Below are 6,853 nucleotides of genomic sequence, written 5' to 3'. Positions count from 1 at the left end.
TCGCCGCGCAATGTGTCATAGTCCGAGGCAGGCTAGTACACTCCGCCGTCTATTCAGCTCACAGTTCGATTCAGTTCAGTTTACTTTGGTCTTAAACGAGAAAGTTGCTTTATAACTTACTGAAGTTACTAAATGGGCGCCCCGGCTGCTGCATCAATTCAACTTTGTTCCATGCTTTTTTGCCCTCTCTCGCACAGCTTACATTATCTAGACGAGTGGAACAGACTGGGAACGAATGCCGGTCTCGTCTGTTGGATTTAGACATTTCGTCTGGCTTGTGATTTTGGAATTTAATGACGTACGCGAGGAATCGTTTGCGGAACTGATGCGAAAGCATTCAGCACTGTTGTCTACAAAAAAAAATAACAGAAAAGACTTCAGAGGACTATCATTCGTAAAGCGTTCCTAACATCGCAATTAAATAAATACATCTGGTCAAACTATTTAAAGATCGGGATTGTTTTTGTGCCAAGTCAAATCAAAATTTAATTTTTTTGCTTGAATCCAAATCAAATTGATACATAACTCAATTAACAATAAAATAATTATTAATTTAGTCGTAATATATAGATAATAACAGAAGATTTTTATATTGTAAGAAAAATAATTTTGATTATACGACACAAAGTCAATTTAAATATTCAATGTTAGTTTAAATATTTTATAAAATTGTCAATATATATAATTCATATATATTTGACTGAATATATTTTGATTATATGATATAAAGTCAATTTAATATCAGTTGACATTGAATGTAAGTCATTTAAATATTCTGTGCCAATTTAAATGTTTTGTAAAATTGTCAACGTATAAGATTCGTATTCGAATCGAATAAAATCTTACCTGATTTGAATAATTTGCACATGCCTAATAACTATAATCATTAATTAAATTGTGTATAAATATACATAACTTGATTAATAATTTTTTATTAATATCCTCAAGTTTGTCGAAAAAAGGAAAGGCGAGGGATCAAAACTCACAATTATTCCTTATAATCTTCATCCGTTACACGTAATTATCCCTTTGTTTTTGAAATCACGGCAATACATAAGCACGGAAGCGAAGCGCATCCGATTTCTCCAGTCTGTCTCCAGTCTGTCTCCTCCCATACAAAGATACAAGTGAACAAAAGCGATGACGATAAAGTGACGCCGATATAACGTGGAGGTAAACCGAGGTGAACTCACGGCGTTACTCGCTCCTTAAGAGGGAACCGGGGCTCCTCGAGCCTGGAGATTTATGCCACTCGCGGATTTGCGTGTGCCCCTGACACGAAATTAATCTTTAGTCCCCCCGGTCCGCGCGCGCGTTACCTCGCGACGCGAGAAACCGCTCATTACTGTATCTGGCTTTGTAACTACTGTTGTGCAACCGTGCAGCGGATATAACTTCTCGGGCTGTCTGAGATTGTTACGAACTAATCGTGCCCCGCGCGCGACTCATAACTGAAATCTGCGCGGGCTATACTGTCGCGCAGCCGAAAGTTTAATGCTATCGAGCGACGAGAACTGGAGTCTTTCACGTACGCAATGACGTGTAAATAATTGAATGAATCTTAAGCAAACGCTGTTGTTCACAGAGATAATCTCTCGCTGTTGTATACGGAGATAATCTCGCAGTGTTAGAAAAAAAAAACGAAACTCCACGCAAAGTTTATCTCTTGTCTGTAAAATGTAATAACGTCTCTGTATACGGATTGATAAACCTATCTATTTCTTCGTTCTATTTGCGAATTAGGACGAGCGAAATCTGTAGTAAACGTTATGAAATTTTCAATAAGACAAGGTTGCAAATCGGCGGAAGTAGAGAAATATTATTCTCGTGTTAAGAAAAGCGATTAATATATATATATATATTTTTTTTTTTTTTTTAGTAATGTTTGATGTTTATAAATTCATTTTCATAAAGAATATTCTCTTAATAATAATCTTAAAATATACTTATCATATTTCATTAAAATATGTAATATTTATTTAAAATAAACTTCTCTGTACACATAGAAAAATATATATTATATTTAAATTAAGTATAAATATATATTATTTATTTAACATATTTTTTAACTTTATTATAAAATTTATTCATAACATATTTCAAACTAATAATTTAATATTTTATTCAAAAATATTAATTTAAAATTCGCTTTGTTTTTTCTGATTTTTCTTTGATATAATTTTATAATATTTTTTGTAAGAGTATACTTTTTTCATAACAGTATACGATACTGAATTTTTCTAAAATTTGCAATGAATATATTTTAAGACATTTATTACACCCAGAGAAAAGTTTTTTCGAATAAAAAGAATTTGCTTAAACCGAAGAAATTTGTGCATTATTATATATTTGAAGAAACTTTTTTGTTATTTTTATTAGAATTAAAGAAATAGTTTGATTGTGTAATGCAAATCTTTTTTAAATAAAAAAAATATCCCTATTTTAAAAAATAATGAGAACGACTAAATTATTTTTTAGATTTCTGTCAGTACTTTCTTTGAATTGAAAAATTATTTGTTTAAATTAAACAAATAGTTTACTTTGAAAAAGGCTAATAAGGTCGTTTCTTGTAATCAAATAAATTTTTATTTGTCTCAAAGGTATTTTCATTTCAATTTAAAAAAGAAAACCCAAGTTGAAGAAACGATTTTATCAAATATTTAAACATAATTTTTTCTGGGTGTAAGAAAATATTCTTTGTCAAACCGTTATCTATTCGAAGAAATAACGTAAATTGAGCTTTTCTTAGCAGTGGAATGTTTTCGTGAGCATGGTCCTCCTCATGTTTGCATATTTATTAGAAGCGCAACGTCTTGAATTAAAGACGCGATGCGGCGCATGTTGATCTTTGTTCTCACGTCGCGCACTTTTTTTTTTACATGCACTCCAAGCTTTCAACTTTATAAAGTAAATTAAAAAATCGTGACCAATCAAATGGCCCGTTTCTTTTTTCAGGTCACGTACTTGTCGGGAAATTAGTCTACCTCGGCGGACTTGTTGTTGGTAAGTAATTTTTGAAGTCCTTCGAGAGCCGCGCGCGTCCTTCCGACTAGCACGAAAACTTATCCAAAACGAGTCCCGGCGGCGGGTGAAAAATATTCTTTCCCCTTTTTTTGTTTTTATGCGGCGCTAACGCGCAAAACTTTGTTGCGCCGCGCGTCGATGCCGCGCGTAAAAGAGTTTCGGTTCCTCGCGGGAAATTCGCTCGCGCTGTCGTATTAAAGCTCCTTCCCGTCCGTGATAAAAAGTAACTGCGGAAAAGTCTTACGGAGAGCCATTGAGATAGCCGCGATTACGCTTTCTTTTTTCGCGGCTTGATTCGCGCCAAATCTTTTTATCCTGTCGCCGCGCTCGGATGAAAAATTTTCATTCGTGATCCAGTGTATACGTCGTCGCCGTAAAACGCCGATGTATTACGCTCGTGTTCGCGGTAGGTGGCATAAATCAGGCGTTTTTCTTTCCGGCCCAGTGCGCGGCCGAGAATCGAATTATACTTTATTGTCGTCGCGAACATTGGATCTTCCGGGCGCGTCGTCTATAGATTTTGGGAGACAACACGATCGTGGTCGGGCGGACGGGCAAAAGGGGCGAAAGGTGGATTCGGGACGTCGAATGTTGGCGATGTCGTGCTGCGCGCGCGGGGATGCTGCTGCGGGGGTACGAGGGGAAGGATGACGAAGGTGCGCGCTCGGGATCGCATCCAAAATTCACGGCACGTGCTTCTAACGTAGTTCCCGCAGGAGCCCTTCACCTGAAGAGGTTACCAGCTATTTTTATGTGTACCTATGTAGTTATCGAGAGGGAAAGGGCTGTGAAAGCTCGAAACTTCGAGGGATCGCTCCCAGCTGTCCAAAAGGACCGGCACAATAAAACACTTTAATCTTTATTTCGTTAGACGTAACGGCAAATACTCACGCGCACTGCCTGCCTGTACTTCGTACAGTCATTAACTTTCAACGTTCTTTTTTAAGGATGTGTATGGGTCATCTATCTCAAAACGTTACTAAGAATATAAAAATTTCATAGAATATTCTAGTATTACGTTTGAGTATCTGAGTGTAAAATTTGAGCATAATTCATTTATTGGTTTTTCATAAACTAAATATAATTATATTTATATATTTATATACTAATATTATATTTTATTATACTTATTTGCAAATTTGATGGGAAAGTTGTATTACCAATTGAGTAAAAATTTTTACGTATATTGTACTAATAAAACTCTAATAAATATTCGTGCAAAAAGTCATTAAGACTCACTCGCTCGATTAAAAGTTATTTATTCAAAATCGCAGCACAATATAACGATTTTTGTTGCGAAAACCATTATAAATCTTTTTCTTCTTTGCAGCTAGTTTCAGGGTTAAAATTCGGGCACTCGCGACCAAAATTTTTCGTTGTTAATCGGGTAAAAAAAAAAAATAAAATTAGAGAAGCCTTTCCAGTTTTTAAATTCCGATAACTTTTAGCTCATATATTGTACAGCCAAAACATCCTTAAACGTTGATTTGAAAAAGTCGGCAATTTATTCGCGTGACACGCGTGGAGAGAGTTTTCGTAGATAATAATTTGAATAAAATCCAATCTCGAATAATTCATCGCTTTCGCCGCTGTCTGCCGGTGCGTTTTTAAAGGAACATGAAAAGAGATTTTAGACGACCGAAAAGTCGCTCGCTCAAGCGGCAGCCCGGAGTCTCTCGTTTTTCTTTGGTGCTCGAGGGGAGGATCGTTGCCAGAGTCTGCCGCTGATGATGCTGTCGAATGCCAGGAGTGCTCGTCTTTCCCTCACGTTTGACCTTTTCGGGACTGGCGCGCGACGAGGGAGGAGGATCGCAGCGGAGTGCCTCCTCGCTCCCTGTCCTCTTCCCTCTCTCCCCCCCCGACGATTCTCGTCGTTCACCGTGTGCCTGGTAACGGCCTTTATGTAACGCCCTGACATTCTCGGGTGGCCGGACGACCTCCATAATGCAGAGCACATAACGCGCCTCGTTCTTATACCACGCGCGCGATCGTCTCTCCAATCAGAATCTACGAGTGCGATGCGCGCTATTCCGAGCGGACAGTAGCCGCGGAAGGAATACCGGATTCGGAGTTACAACCGGATTAAGGGTCGATCGTACAAAATGGGGCAGCCGAAGGGGAGAAATATACATATTTATAGAGTCATCTCCGTTGCTCCTGAAGATTGGAGATATCGTCGCGGATGAAACTCGATGGGAGTCGAGAGTTTTGTTTCGCTTAGAGCGGACAGCATCCCCTCGAGCTGCCGACAACTTTGGCGACGACCATTGTGCGTCTCTCGATTAATTCGCCCGCTTTATTCCTATTACGTAATTCGCGTCGGAGGGTGACACGATTTAATCGTAAACGCATTAAAGGATTATCGCGTTGTCGTCGCGACGGGAGAAAGAAAGGCCGGGACACCCCGTGCGCGAAGGAGAAGCGAGATGCACTTCGGCGGCGAGACGTCGTCGCCGTCGTCGTCGTCGTCGTCGTCGTCGTCGTCGTCGTCGAAAGCCCGCGTTAATTAAGGCTTCTTAGCAGACGGGACGGAGCAGACGACGCGTGTGTAATTGTGCACTCCCCTGTTGGCGGCCTCGTCGTCGAGGCTTTGTCCCGACTAACCAGACTGTGGATCTTAAGACCTATGGTTCGCCCGCACGCCTGCGGACAATGGCAGCGGAGGTCTACTCTGCAATACAGGCTTGCTTATAGCATTTCCAAGACGCGAACTCTGCCTCTCGGTGTCATCTACCTGTCGCCCATTTCTGGCCCGTTTCTACGCCCTTTCTCCTATTTTTCGTCCTTCTTCGTCTTTTTTAATCATCGTAAACGGATCGATCTACATAAACGTTGCTGCGGATAAATAAAATTGAAGAAGTCAATTGATTGTAAGCGAGCGCATATTACTTTTAATCTAATTATATTTCTAATCATATTTTAAATTCAAAACACTCGGGGGAATTAGCGAAGGAAATAAATGAATTACAAATAAATTAATAAAAAAATTAGAGAGAAGCTGAGAGAGAAACTTTTTTTTTAATGAAAAACATTTTCTCAAAACTATATTTTGATGCAAGCATTCGTTTGTTCTGTTTAAGTAAAAATATTTAGCTTTAAGTTTAAACAGAACAAATAGACATATTACTTTAAGTATATAATTTTGTATTTTTACATTTAAATAATTATTTTACAAATAAGCTAGTAATATTATTGAACTTAATTGTTTCCTTAAATTAATAAATCTGATTACATTGAAAAGTAGTCTAACAGTAAATATTATAGAACTAGAAAAATTATTTCATTAACTCATTTCTTTATTTTATTTACGTAAATATTTCAATTAAAAAATTTTTAATTTTATTACAAGTAAATAAGCCATTGGGACCCACCGAGTAAATAATTCTTTTGTGCTAAGTAAAATTTTCTGTAATAAGATATTTTTTCTTTCAGTATAGACATATTTTTTTTAACAAATACAACAAATATTATACGTTTGCTTACAAATTAGAGAAATTGAACTGCATTATAGATTTGTCAAAGATTTTGTCGGAAACGCTCTTCCGGTGAAATGATTTTATCAAAATTTCAGGAAAAAATTCAAGCACTTTAAATATACTTAAATATATTAAATTTTTCTTTATTGATGGCTACCTTTCGTATGAAAATTTCTTGATGTATTTTTGTGTCTAAGTAGTGGCACGAGAACGATCCCTTTAACTTCTAGCGCGCGCACGCAATCATCTGCTAGGAAATAGCGGCTGCCAGAGGTTCGCGCGGGAGATACGGGGAATCGGTATATCAATTTAATGAAAATCAGTTTCTCCGGGGACCGGAGGACTTTCCTCGC

Source organism: Solenopsis invicta, chromosome 2, assembly GCF_016802725.1.
Source record: "Solenopsis invicta isolate M01_SB chromosome 2, UNIL_Sinv_3.0, whole genome shotgun sequence".
In the NCBI taxonomy this organism is placed as follows: domain Eukaryota; kingdom Metazoa; phylum Arthropoda; class Insecta; order Hymenoptera; family Formicidae; genus Solenopsis; species Solenopsis invicta.
Note: the sequence above shows the minus strand (reverse complement) of the source record.